Below are 12708 nucleotides of genomic sequence, written 5' to 3'. Positions count from 1 at the left end.
ATTTTGACTTTTGGAAGGAAATAATGAATCAGTTCTTTAAAAGAAAGGATGGGACATCAAAGGACACTATCCACAGGGTGAAAAGGCAACCAACTGAATGGGAGACATTTTTTGCAAATCATAGATTGATAAAGGATTGATATGCAGAATATATAAAGAATTCGCACAAATCCACAGTGAAAAAATGATCAATTAAAAAATGGGTAAAGGATTTGAATAAATATTTATCCAAAGAAGATATACAAATGGCCAATAAACACATAAAGAGATACTCAACATCACTAATCATTAGGGAACTACAAATCAAAACCACAATGAGATAAAATCAGAAAATAAGTGTTGACAAGGATGTGGAGAAATTGAAACACTGTGCATTGCTGGTGAGAATGTAAAATGGTGTAGCTGCTGTGGAAAAAAGTATGTGGTTCCTCAGAAACTTAAACATAGAGTTACCATATGACCCAGTAATTCCACTTGTGGGTATACATGAGAAGAATTGAAAGCAGGGACTCGAACACCAACATTCATAGAAGCAATGTTCACAACAGTCAAAGATGGAAGCAACCCAAGCCCATCAAGGAATGAGTGGATAAGCAAAATGTGGTAGATACGTACAATGGAATACTATGAATCTAAAAAAGGAAGGAAATTCTGACACATGCTACAACATAGATAAACCTTGAAGATATTGTCTATATTAATAATCCTATCTAATAAAAGAGAAACATGGTAATTAGCGTACATCCGCTACCCTTCCCATTGGCTAATCAGGGCGATATGCAAATTAACTGCCAGCCAAGATGGCGGCCGGCAGCCAGGCACTTGAAACTAACATGAGGCTTGCTTGCTTCAGTGATGGAGGAAACCAATGTTCCCTGCCTGCCTTGCCGGCCTCTGAGCTTGGAAACATAGTTACAAATATCGAAGCTAAACAAAACTCCAGAAACCTGCTTTCAGTGAGCTGGGATCTCAGAGCTGGAGTTGATACAGTGTTTCGATTATAGAACACAAACAAACCAGATACCTGCTTTCAGCAGCAGAGGCCTCAGAGCTGGAGTCAGAGCTAAAGCTGGCCCAGAATAAAAAGAAAAAGAAAAAAAGGAGCAGTTGGGAGCTTTAGTCACCCGCCAGCCTGAAAACAGCCCTCAGCCCCTCACCCAGACTGGCCAGGCACCCCAGTGGGGACCCCCACCCTGAAGGGTATGTGACCAGCTGCAAACAGCCATCATCCCCTCATCCAGGCTGGCCAGACACCCCAGTGGGGACCCCCCTCCCGATCCAGGACACCCTTCAGGGCAAACCAGCCAGCCCCCATCCATGCACCAGGCCTCTATCCTATATAGTAAAAGGGTAATATGCCTCCCAGCACCAGGATCAGCAGAGCCACGAGGCCTCCTGGGCACTGGGATCAGCGTGACAGGGGGCAGCGCCCAAACACCCTGATCAGCCCTGCTCTGTGCCTGATAGGGGGGAGCTCCCCAACCCCCTGATCGCCCTACAGCTCTCTGTGTGACAGGGTGCAGCGCCCCAGCGCCCCCCCCCCCCACGGGCCCTGCTCTGTGTGTGACAGGGTAGAGCCATAACCTCCCCATCGGCCCTGCCCTGAGTGTGACAGTGGCGGCGCCCCAACCCCCTGATCAGCCCTGCTCTGTGGGTGATAGAGGGTGGCGCCCCAACCCTCTGATCCGCCCTGCTCTGTGTGTGACAGGGGGCAGTGCCCCAACTCCCCTATCGGCCCTACTCTGTGAGTGACAGGGAGGAGCTCCTCAACCCCCTGATTGACCCTGCTCTGTGCGTGACAGGGTACGGAGCCCCAACCCCCCTGATGGGCCCTGCTCTGTGCGTGACAGGGGGTGGCGCTACAACCTCCCCATCGACCCTGCCTTGAGTGTGACAGGGGGCGATGCCCCAACCCCCCAATTGGCCCTACCCTGAGCGTGACTGAGGGTGGCATCACAACCTCCCAATCCGCTCTGCTCTGTGCATGACAGGGGGCGGCGCCCCAACTCCCCAATCGACCCTGCTCTGAGCCCAACCAGGGGCTGCACCTAGGGATTGGGCCTGCCCTCTGCCACCCGGGAGTAGGCCTAAGCCAGCAGGTTGTTATCTCCCGAGGGGTCCCAGACTGCGAGAGGGCACAGGCCAAGCTGAGGGACACCCCCCCCTCCCCCGAGTGCACAAATTTTTGTGCACTGGGCCTCTAGTAGAGGAATATGCAAATTGTCGGGGACACTGTCACAGTAACAGTAACGACCACACAGCAGGCTGGCAGGCTGCTTGGGGCAATGAGGCCAGCAGGGGGGTTAATGGACAACCAAACAACTGAATAGCAGGCTGCGTGGGGCAACCAGGCTGGCAGGGGGGGCAGTGAGGGGTGACTAGGCTGGTAGGGGGGGAAGTTAGGGGTGACCAGGCTGGCAGAGGGGGGCAGTTGGAGGTGACCAGGCCAGCAGGGGGGGCAGTGAGGGGCAACCAGGCCATCAGGGGGGGAAGTTAGGGGCGATCATGCCAGCAGGCAGAGGTGGTTAGGGGTGATCAGGCTGGCAGGGGGTACAGTTAGGGGCAATCAGGCAGGCAGGCAGGTGAGCAGTTAAGAGCTAGAGGTCCCAGATTTTGAGAGTCTGTCTGACTGCCGGATTAGGCCCAATCCCTGGAATCAGGCCTAAACCAGCAGTCAGACATCCCCCGAGGGGTCCCGGATTGGAGAGGGTGCAGTCTGGACTGAAGGGACCTCCCCCCCACACACAAATTTTGTGCACCAGGCCTCTAGTGCTAAATAAAATAAGCCAGACACAAAGGATTCCACTTACATAAGGTGCCTGGAGTAGTCAAACTCGTAGAGACAGACAGTAGAATGGTGGTTGCCAGGGGTTAGAGAAGGGAAATGGGGAATTGTAGTTTAATGGGTATAGGGTTTCAATTAGGGAAGATGCAAAAGTTCTAGAGATGGATGGTGGTGATGGTTGTACAACAATGTGAACATATTTAATGTTGATAAACTTCACATTTAAAAATGATAAAAATTATAATTTTATGTTAACACCCACACAAACTTTTTTTTTTTAATCCTCACCTGAGGATTTTTCCATTGATTTTTAGAGAGAGTAGAAGAGAGAGGGAGAAACACAGAGAGAGAAACATTGATGTGAGAGAGACACATCAATCGGTTGCCTCCTGCACGGCCCATTGGGCTGGGGATCAAGGTATGTACCCTTGACAGGAATCAACCCGGGACCCTTCCGCCTGTAGGCCAACACTCTATCCACTGAGCCATACCGGCTAGGGCCACACACAAACTTTAAAAAGAAGGAGGATGGGGTAGGAAGAAGTGAGGTGAGAAGAAATTCAGGCTCTCAAAGGACCCTTTTTCACAGTGTGTCCCTCGTGTTCAAGGTGGTGTTGCCTGGAATTGATTCAACAAACTCTGCTTGAGTTACTGGGTGTGAAAGAGCTTAGTCAATAAAATCTATACGTGTGATATTTTTGGTATGTGTGGCTGTCTGAGGCAGCATGGCCCTGTGAAAAGAGAGTGGGTGTCCTTCCTTCACTCCACCAACATGTCATGCTTGCCCGTCGTAGGTAGCACTCTGCCATTTGCTGTGGGGACAAGTCAGGAAAGGTGAAGTCTCTGCCCTCCCAGTCTAGCAAATTGGCAAATGCGTTAAAAATGCGATAGAGTGTTGTATTTGCTATACAATGATCTGCTTGTGAGAGTCCATTGTGAACATCTCTGCCCAGCTCTGTGTTTAGAGATGTCATGTTAGTTAGTTTGAAATCAGCCATGTTGGAAATGTATGTGCACCACAGAAATTAGTGAATGCTGCAAATCTTTTGAATCTCAGGTCCGTCACTGGCTGTATGATCATGGGCAAATCACTTCAGCTCCCCCCTCTCAGTTTCCTTATTTTTAAAAAATGTATATATTTTAAAAATATATTTTATTGATTTTTCACAGAGAGGAAGGGAGAGAGATAGAGAGCTAGAAACATCGATGAGAGAGAAACATCGATCAGCTGCCTCCTGCACATCTCCCACTGGGGATGTGCCCGCAACCCAGGTACATGCCCTTGACCGGAATCGAACCCAGGACCTTTTGGTCCACAGGCCGACGCTCTATCCACTGAGCCAAACCGGCTTTGGCTAAAAAATATTTTTTTGTTGATTTTAGAGAGGAAGGGAGAGTGAGAGAGAGATAGAAACATCAATGATGAGAGAGAATCATTTATCAGCTGCCTCCTGCACACCCTGTACTGGGGATCTAGTCCACAATCCAGGCATGTGCCCTTGATCGGAATCAAATCTGGGACCCTTCAGACCTCAAGCCAACACTTTATCCACTGAGCCAAACCAGCTATTGCTATTTATAAAATAGATATAATAAATGTCAGTTCCATTCACTTCCCTCTCCTAGGGAGAGGATAATTTGACACTTGGATGACCATATTGATTATGGCTTTCCACAGTTCATTGTTTATACTTGATCTTATGGCCTGATAATGGCTCCTAACTTTTGGATGTTTCGCAACAAATGAATTTTAACTATAGCAGCAGCTAAAATTAGTTCAGTAAGGCAAGGCAGGAAATGAGGAAGAACTTGGGCCTTGGAGGTAGATCTAGATTTGTCTGCCAGTTCTGTCATCACAAGTTATTTGGCCTCAGGCAACTGCCTGTTTCTGAGCCTCAGTTTCCTTAACTGCAAAAATGGAGATAATGACAACTAGCACCCAGATGTATTGGAAGGTGAAAAGGAGGTAATAAAGAGGAAATCATTCCGTAATTTGTCAAGGACTATTACATGCACCATGTGAGCAGCTAACGTAGCAATATTGCTGGTTGCCTAATATCCATCCTCTCCCTCTTCCAAAATAGAAGAACCCCTATTTTATTTGGAATAACAATACGTTTTTGTTTTGTTTTGGGGAGGCAGCAATATTATACTCAGCTAGAGCATATTGCTGGGGAACGGAGGGGACACTGGTGTTAACGGGCAGGCTGACTTCCCTAGTGGGGGCCCCGTACGACTCTTTGACACTGCTAACAGAGTAGCCCTTACCACGGCAGGCGCTAATGCACCAAGGGTCTTTGGGGAGTTTTTAGGTTAGTGAAGAGCCACCTTGCCCATCTGTAACTCTCAAACAGTCCTTACAAAACTCTTAGTATTTATAGTCTAAATGTTCCCTGGCCATTGTTGCTTCTCCACATGTTCTTAGAGATAAGCCCCTAGAGGAGTCCCTCTGCTTATCAATGACAACACAGGAGGAATGGTGACATCCCGGCACAACTTCATATGTATATAAACAAACTCTTTCTCTTCTTTTTTGGTCTTTGTCATAAACAGGTGGATTAAAACTACTTCAGTCATACACAGAGCTTCTGGGCAGCATTTGCTTACCAACAGAAATATTTCAACAACCATGAGCCATGCGGTGGGTGCCAGATGAGTCACAGCCTTGTGTTAGGATGTGATTACTCCTTTTTCCCATCTCTCAGCTGTCCTCTATGTTGACTTCATTCTCAGAAGGCCTCTTTCCCAAGGTTGCCAGATGGCTGCCAGGGACTTCCAGGGCTGCATTCTTCCTCGTTCTCATCTAGCATAGAGAACCGAAGCTCTTTTCCCCAGCAACTCTCACATACTAATAAATCCTGAGATTTGCTTTGATTGGGCTGGCTAGGATTATAGGCCCAATCCTGACTGGTCAACGTGGCTGGGAGGGTGGAATGGGGAGCCTGGCTTAGTCTGGGTCACTTACTCCACCACTGGAGCCCAGGTCAGAGCTGGCTTCATCCGAGTGTATAGTCTTAGAGTGGGGCTGCTTTCCCCAAAGCAAGATTGGGGTGCTATTGTCAAAGAAGAGGGAGCATGTATTAGTTTCCTATTGATGCTCCCCCCTCCCCAAATTACCACAAACATAGTGGTTTCACACAACACATTTTATTCTCTGACAGTTCTGGAGGCCGGAAGTCTAAAATGGGTCTTACGGGGCTAAAATCCAGGTGTTGGCAGGGGTGTGATCCTTCAGGAGATTATAAGGGAGAATCCATTCCCTTGCCTTTTCCAGCTTCTAAAGCAGCGGTTCTCAACCTGTGGGTCGCGACCCATTTGGGGATTGAACGATCCTTTCACAGGGGTCGCCTAAGACCATCGGAAAACACATATATAATTACATATTGTTTTTGTGATTCATCACTATGCTTTAATTATGTTCAATTTGTAACAATGAAAATACATCCTGCATATCAGATATTTACATTACGATTCATGACAGTAGCAAAATTACAGTTATGAAGTAGCAACGAAAATAACTTTTTGGTTGGGGGTCACCACAACATGAGGAACTGTATTAAAGGGTTGCGGCATTAGGAAGGTTGAGAACCACTGGTCTAAGGCTTTATGGGGTCTGCTCCCTGTCTATTTCTCTTGTTTTGCCTTCCATTAAGTTTCAGTTGGTCTTCTACCATTTTCTTTTCCTCAGACTTGCCATTTTCTCTGTCATCATTTAGCCATGGCATATTCTATGCAGTCTGCCAGATTACCTCTAACTCATCCCTCATACCCCCCAGGCACCCTTCCTCAAGCTCCTGGACTAAATAAAATTCTCCCATTATGAACTCTGATGGTATCCCACTGTAGGTATTAAGGAATGTGTATTTAACCTAGGTAGTGCTAACACAGTTCTAATTTTCTGTTTAATTAATTGGGTTAGAATCTGGGCTTCAGCATTTACTACTGGGTGATCTTGAGCAAATTATCCAGTCTTCCTGGGCCTCCGTTTCCTGTAGTGAGAAATTTTTGGGGTGACTTCTTAGTGCAACCTCCCCATTTTCTGGTAATTGCCCTTCTCATCTTCCCATGTTCAATGCGATAGGGATTCTACTATGATGTGATCTTGTTCCTCTCCTCAAACCCTATCTCAAATGATTGGATGAGGGGTATGGATCTTACCCAAAATGGGCCAATAAGAGCCTATTCTCCAGGAATTTGGAGTTCCAGTCTTAGTCTGGTTGACCTTTTAAATGGAGGAGATAGGAACTCAGGAGCTGGCTATGGCCACTATGCATCAGATAGAGCTGGTCTGCAGCAGAAGAGAAGAATAAAGCTCTCAGTCAAGATTATTAGGCCTATCTACCTGTCAAACAGCCAGGTAGGTAGCTAGACAACCATCGGTGCAATGAGTAAGGTCAGAGTCTCTGATTCCAGACCACCTTGGTGACAGGGTACACTTACCAGCTGTGAGACCTTGGCCACATCATTTAACTTCCTGTGCCCTCGTTCTCATCTGTAAAGTGGGAATGATATTAATACTTGCTTCATGAGGTTGCCATAATGATAAATAAAAGTGCATAGAACAATATCTACCACATGGTGAGTCCTAAGTAAACACTACCAGTTACTATTTTCCGTTCCACGGGTTCCAGAACACACCCTTTGCTCCCTAAAATGAATACCCCTTCCCCACCACACTCCCTTCAGTGGATTGTTTATTCCAATGCAAAGAATCTGAACTAATACCTTTCTTCGCCTGTGAAGTAGGGCAAGTTAGGAATCATGAGGTCTTAGAGGGGTAGTGAGGATTAAATGAGATAAGCAAAACTCCTGACACACTGTGAGTACTCAGCGTTTGCCTGCTTCCCATCCTTCCTGCCCTGCCTTCCTGAGACTCCAACTATGTTCACTCATCTTGGCCAGGATGGGACCAAATGAGAAACACGGTGCTTCTGGTGCAGACGGTCTTGCCCATAGCTTGGTTTGGCCCCTTTCTAAGACAGGTCTGATCTTTTCTGATAAGGTTGTTAGAACCACACACTCCTCTGACTGCAGAATGATACCCCATTCTGCAGTCAGAGGAGTGAATCATAGATCCTGAGGTGCCTTCCCCCAGGAAGACTTCATATCTGGATGCACTCTAGGTTCTCTCATTGTTGGGGACATGACTCAGGGCACAGCAGCCCTGGAGGGACTGGAGTGGGGCAAGAAGTGGTGGCAAAGAGCTAAATCCAATTTCCCTCATTTGTTCTCGGCTTGCACAATCCTTTCCCTGGTCCTTGGGAGCTACATAGAAAGGAAGTGAGGTGTATCGCTGGCTTAAGAGGACTCGGGCAAGAGGCTTGGAGATGTGGAGTGAGCTTCTTGATTCATGTGATAATATTCCAGAGTGGAGATCAAGTCCATGATGGGAAGGTTTTCTTCCTCTGGGCTGGCTTCCTCAGCCTCCCTGGCTCTGCTCTTTGAGGTTCCTCCTCTAAGCCCACCCAGCCAGCCCCTGGGGCCACCCTAGCCAGAATGGGAGGTATGTGCAAGTGGGGTGGGAGGTTCTAGAATCCGCCTTGTCTCCTGCATCCATTTGTCTCTGCGTGGGGCAAGCCCGAGAATGACCCTCGAGACGAGTCAGCTGCTGTCATTGTCCCTGCTCCTGCCCCTTCTCTCCTGTGGGGAAAGCAGGCCATAAAGTGTTGGCAGATGCTTCCTAAGACCCATAAATCCATGACCCTGCAGACTCTTCTGACAGTTGACCTAGTCCTTGACTGGAATTCTGCCTTCGTTTCCCTGCCTAGTTCTCCAGACGCATATAGACATAGCTTCAGATTTTGCTTGTTACCTTTATGAACGATATGGGGCTAAGCAATATACCCGACAAGCTCAGGGGGGGGTCACACAGCAGGCCTGACAAGCTTAGTGACCAAAAGTAGCCACACAGGATGGTCGGACTGCAAATTCCTAACTGGGCAGGTCAGAGTGGGTAGTCACATCCCAGGCCTATAGCTTCCTTAGCAAAGGTCACTCTTTACCTTAAGTGAGCTCTGTCCTTATGCATCTAGGATAACATATTTTTGAAATGTCAGAGTCATTTGCTTGTCCTACTCCTCGAAGGCACAAAACCTAAGGCACCAGAGCACAAGACCCCTCATTGTTCTCTTATTCCCTAATACTATCTCTACGTGCTGTAAATTATAATTATTAACTATCCTGTACCCACCAATGTAAAAAGAAAGTGAGTTTTCCTCCATATTGCCTTTTAGCTAGTCCTAGATACTTCCCAGCTTTGCTTTCTCCTGCCTCCTTAAGCTACCACCAATGGATTTATTTCATGTACCTTCCTGAGGTCTTCTCCTTTGGTCCTATTGTATAAAATAAGCCACAAAACTGCCATTCTCCTGAGTATTGAGACCTTGCTCCCTGGCCTATGTCACCAGTTTGGCTCAAACAGACTCATACAAATTCTCTGCAGGTTTGGGCATTTCTTATGTCGACACTTTCCTCTTAGTTGCACTAGTCAAGCATCTGCCAAGGCCACGCTATGTCCCCACCCCTCCTTGGATCCCAAACCTGGACCGCCTGACTTCCTGCCCAGGATGTGCCACTAGAGCTATCCACCAAACATCCTCCCTGCCCAGCCCATCACTCCCTGTGCCTCAGTCAACTACAGTCATTATATTTTGAGTCTTTGTCAAAGAGCCAGCCTGGGGAAGGGGCACGAGGTTTAGAATCAGACACTCTGGGCTAGAATTTTGAGATCATTATCACTTTCTTGTGTGACCCTGAGCTGGTCACCTCCCCACTCAGAGTCTCAATTTCCACACCTTTCAAAGAGGCTAGCAGTGATGGAGAACCTTCTGAGCTCGGCGTGTCAGCATTTTGAAAAACCCTCACTTAACTCTGGTGCCGGGTCACATATAGAAATTTTTTGATATTTGCAACCATAGTAAAACAAAGATGTATATTTTTTTTTTTTTTTTTTTTTATTGCTTAAAGTATTACAAAGGGTATTACATATGTGTCCATTTTATCCCCCCGCCCTAGACAGTCCCCTAGCCTCCCCTATCCCCCAATGTCTTATGTCCACTGGTTATGCTTATATGCATGCATACAAGTCCTTTAGTTGATCTCTTACCCCCCTACCGTCTGCCCCGCAACCCTCCCCGGCCGTCCTGCTGCAGTTTGGCAATCTGTTTGAGGCAGCTCTGCCTCTGTATCTATTATTGTTCAAAAGTTTATAATGGTCTCTATTGTCCGTGAATGAGTGAGATCATGTGGTATTTTTCCTTCATTGACTGGCTTATTTCACTTAGCATAATGCTCTCCAGTTCCATCCATGATGTTGCAAATGGTAAGAGTTCCTTCCTTTTTAGAGCAGCATAGTATTCCATCGTGTAGATGTACCACAGTTTTCTAATCCATTCATCTACTAATGGGCACTTAGGCTGTTTCCAGATCTTAGCTATGGTGAATTGTGCTGCTATGAACATAGGGGTGCATATATCCTTTCTGATTGGTGTTTCTGATTTCTTGGGATATATTCCTAGAAGTGGGATCACAGGGTCAAATGGGAGTTCCATTTTCAGTTTTTTAAGGAAACTCCATACTGTCTTCCATAGTGGCTGCACCAGTCTGCATTCCCACCAGCAGTGCACAAGTGTTCCTTTTTCTCCACAAAAGATGTATATTTTTGATATTTATTTTATATACTTAAATGCCATTTAACAAAGAAAAATCAACCAAAAAAATGAGTTCGCGTGTCACCTCTGACACGTGTGTCATAGGTTCGTCATCACTGGTTACAGTAATAATCCTCTTCCTTGGAGTTGGGAAGTTTAGATGACTTATCTATAGTCCCTCCCACATAGCTCCCTCTCCATATACCACTGTAGTTCTCTATCATCATTACTGCTAAACTATTTAAATAATCTCTTGCCCAGAAGCTTGTCATAAGCCTATTATCAGATCAAGATCTCAGCTTAGTGCTGGGGGGCGGGTCTGGGAGCAGGAAACGGCACTGGAGCAGCCAGTCACACCCAATGGTGGGGTGTGTGACCCTGGAGGCAGACTGCTTGGGTTTAAATCCCAACTTTAACTCTATTGAGTTATGAACAAACGACAGTATTTCCTGTAACCTCAGTTTCCCCATTTGGCTTATGAGAGGTAAAATAGCAGCATATGCCGCATAGAATTGTCTTGAGGATTAAAAATAAATAAACTGTTGGGTGTATAACATGGGATCTGCTACAGAGTACGCACTCAAAACACCTTTGCTATTTAGGCCATTTCCAAGTTTTTGCTACTTTATTTTTTTCGTCTTTATGTAATTTAAGTAGGGTAATGCTCCAGGAGAGGAATTACTGCCTCCTAAAATATTTCACCAAATTGCTTTTAAAAGAATTTTGCCAGTTACCATGTCAACGAGCAAATTGTGTAAGTACTGGTTTTGTCATATCTTTGCTAGTACTGACCACTATAACTATTTTAAGTTCTTGTCTCTTTAACAGCAAAGGTAAACAGGGTATGCCAATAAGATTATCAGAACTGGGGAGGTATACTTTCTTTGAAGAGGGAACTCAGAAAGAAAAAAAAACATACACACACTTGGTAAATATCTTGAAAATTGAGGATGTTGTTCTTCCTCTCAACTGCTGCTACTTCTCTTTTCTGAGACACCCCTTTCTATAGATCTCCTTTAGATCCGTTGGCTTTGACACTTGTAGATCTGGAATGTGGACGTGCCCCAAAGTGATGACAATTTAATAGTTTGAGAGAAACTTTTGATGAAACTTCAGACGGATTTCTACGTCCTTTGAACATGGATTTTATCACGACAACTTTCTTTCTTTCTTATTATTTAAAATATGTTTTTATTGATTTCAGAGGGGAAGGAGAGGGAGAAAGAGATAGAGACATCAATGATGAGAGAGAATCATTGATTGGCTGCCTCTTGCATGCCCCACACTGGAGATGGAGCCCAAAACCCAGGCATGTGCCCCAACGGGGAATCAAACTGTGACCCCCTGGTTCATAGGTCAAAGCTCAACCACTGAGCCATGCTGGCTGGGCTATCTCGACAGAGAGAAACATAAATTTCTCTGGAAAATAATTAAAGGAGACTAGACGCAGTTTCTCTGTCTGTAAAATGGGAGAGGTGGGTTGGGATGAGGAAATCTCCAAAGGGCTCTGCATTCAAAAGGGACCAGCTTCATGGGCCCATAAAGACCTACAAGGACTTGATTGGCAAGACATTTCTTAGGAAGCCAAAACCAAACACTGTGATTCTCAATGCCCTGTTTGTTCATCTCAGGAACCTACAGGATGGCAGAGAGTTAAGAGTTCAGGAAAAGTGAATTGGAGCCCGAGTAGACCAGTAGCCACAGAGTCACGGTCCCCCACCCTCAGTCATAACCTTAGAGGTACTGGGAGGGACTCTGGGTTTCCCACTCCCCAGGATCTGGGAGTTCACGAGAGTTTTATTAAACTTTCTCCATCTTAGCAGCTCCTTGCTTTTTCTCCTTTGTTGAAATTATATTGCATTATTTATATTCTTCTTTGGCGTTTTTACTTGGTTTTTAATAGTTTTTTTTTATTTTGATGGACTTTGGAGAGAGAGAGAGAGAGAGAGAGAGAGAGAGAGAGAGAGAGAGAGAGAGACATCTATTTGTTGTTCCACTTATTTTTGCATTCCTTGGTTGATTCTTGTATGTGCCTGACTGGGGATCGAACCTGCTCTAATCCACTGAGCTGCCTGGCCAGGGCTCGTATTTTCACTTGTTACTGTCTCCTTTACTAGAATATAAACTCTGTGAAGGCAGGGCATACATCTGTCTCATTCATTGTTGTATCACCAGTTTCTGGAAGATGCTAAATGTTCAAGAAATATTACTGGGTTAAAGGTGACCCTAGTGGGCTAGAGATGTGAGCATCACCCAGGCTGCCCATCCTTTGGT

The sequence above is a fragment of the Myotis myotis genome, unplaced genomic scaffold (assembly GCF_014108235.1).
Source record: "Myotis myotis isolate mMyoMyo1 unplaced genomic scaffold, mMyoMyo1.p scaffold_m19_p_2, whole genome shotgun sequence".
NCBI lineage: Eukaryota > Metazoa > Chordata > Mammalia > Chiroptera > Vespertilionidae > Myotis > Myotis myotis.
The sequence above is the reverse complement of the archived record's forward strand: the minus strand, read 5'-3'. Positions refer to the sequence as shown.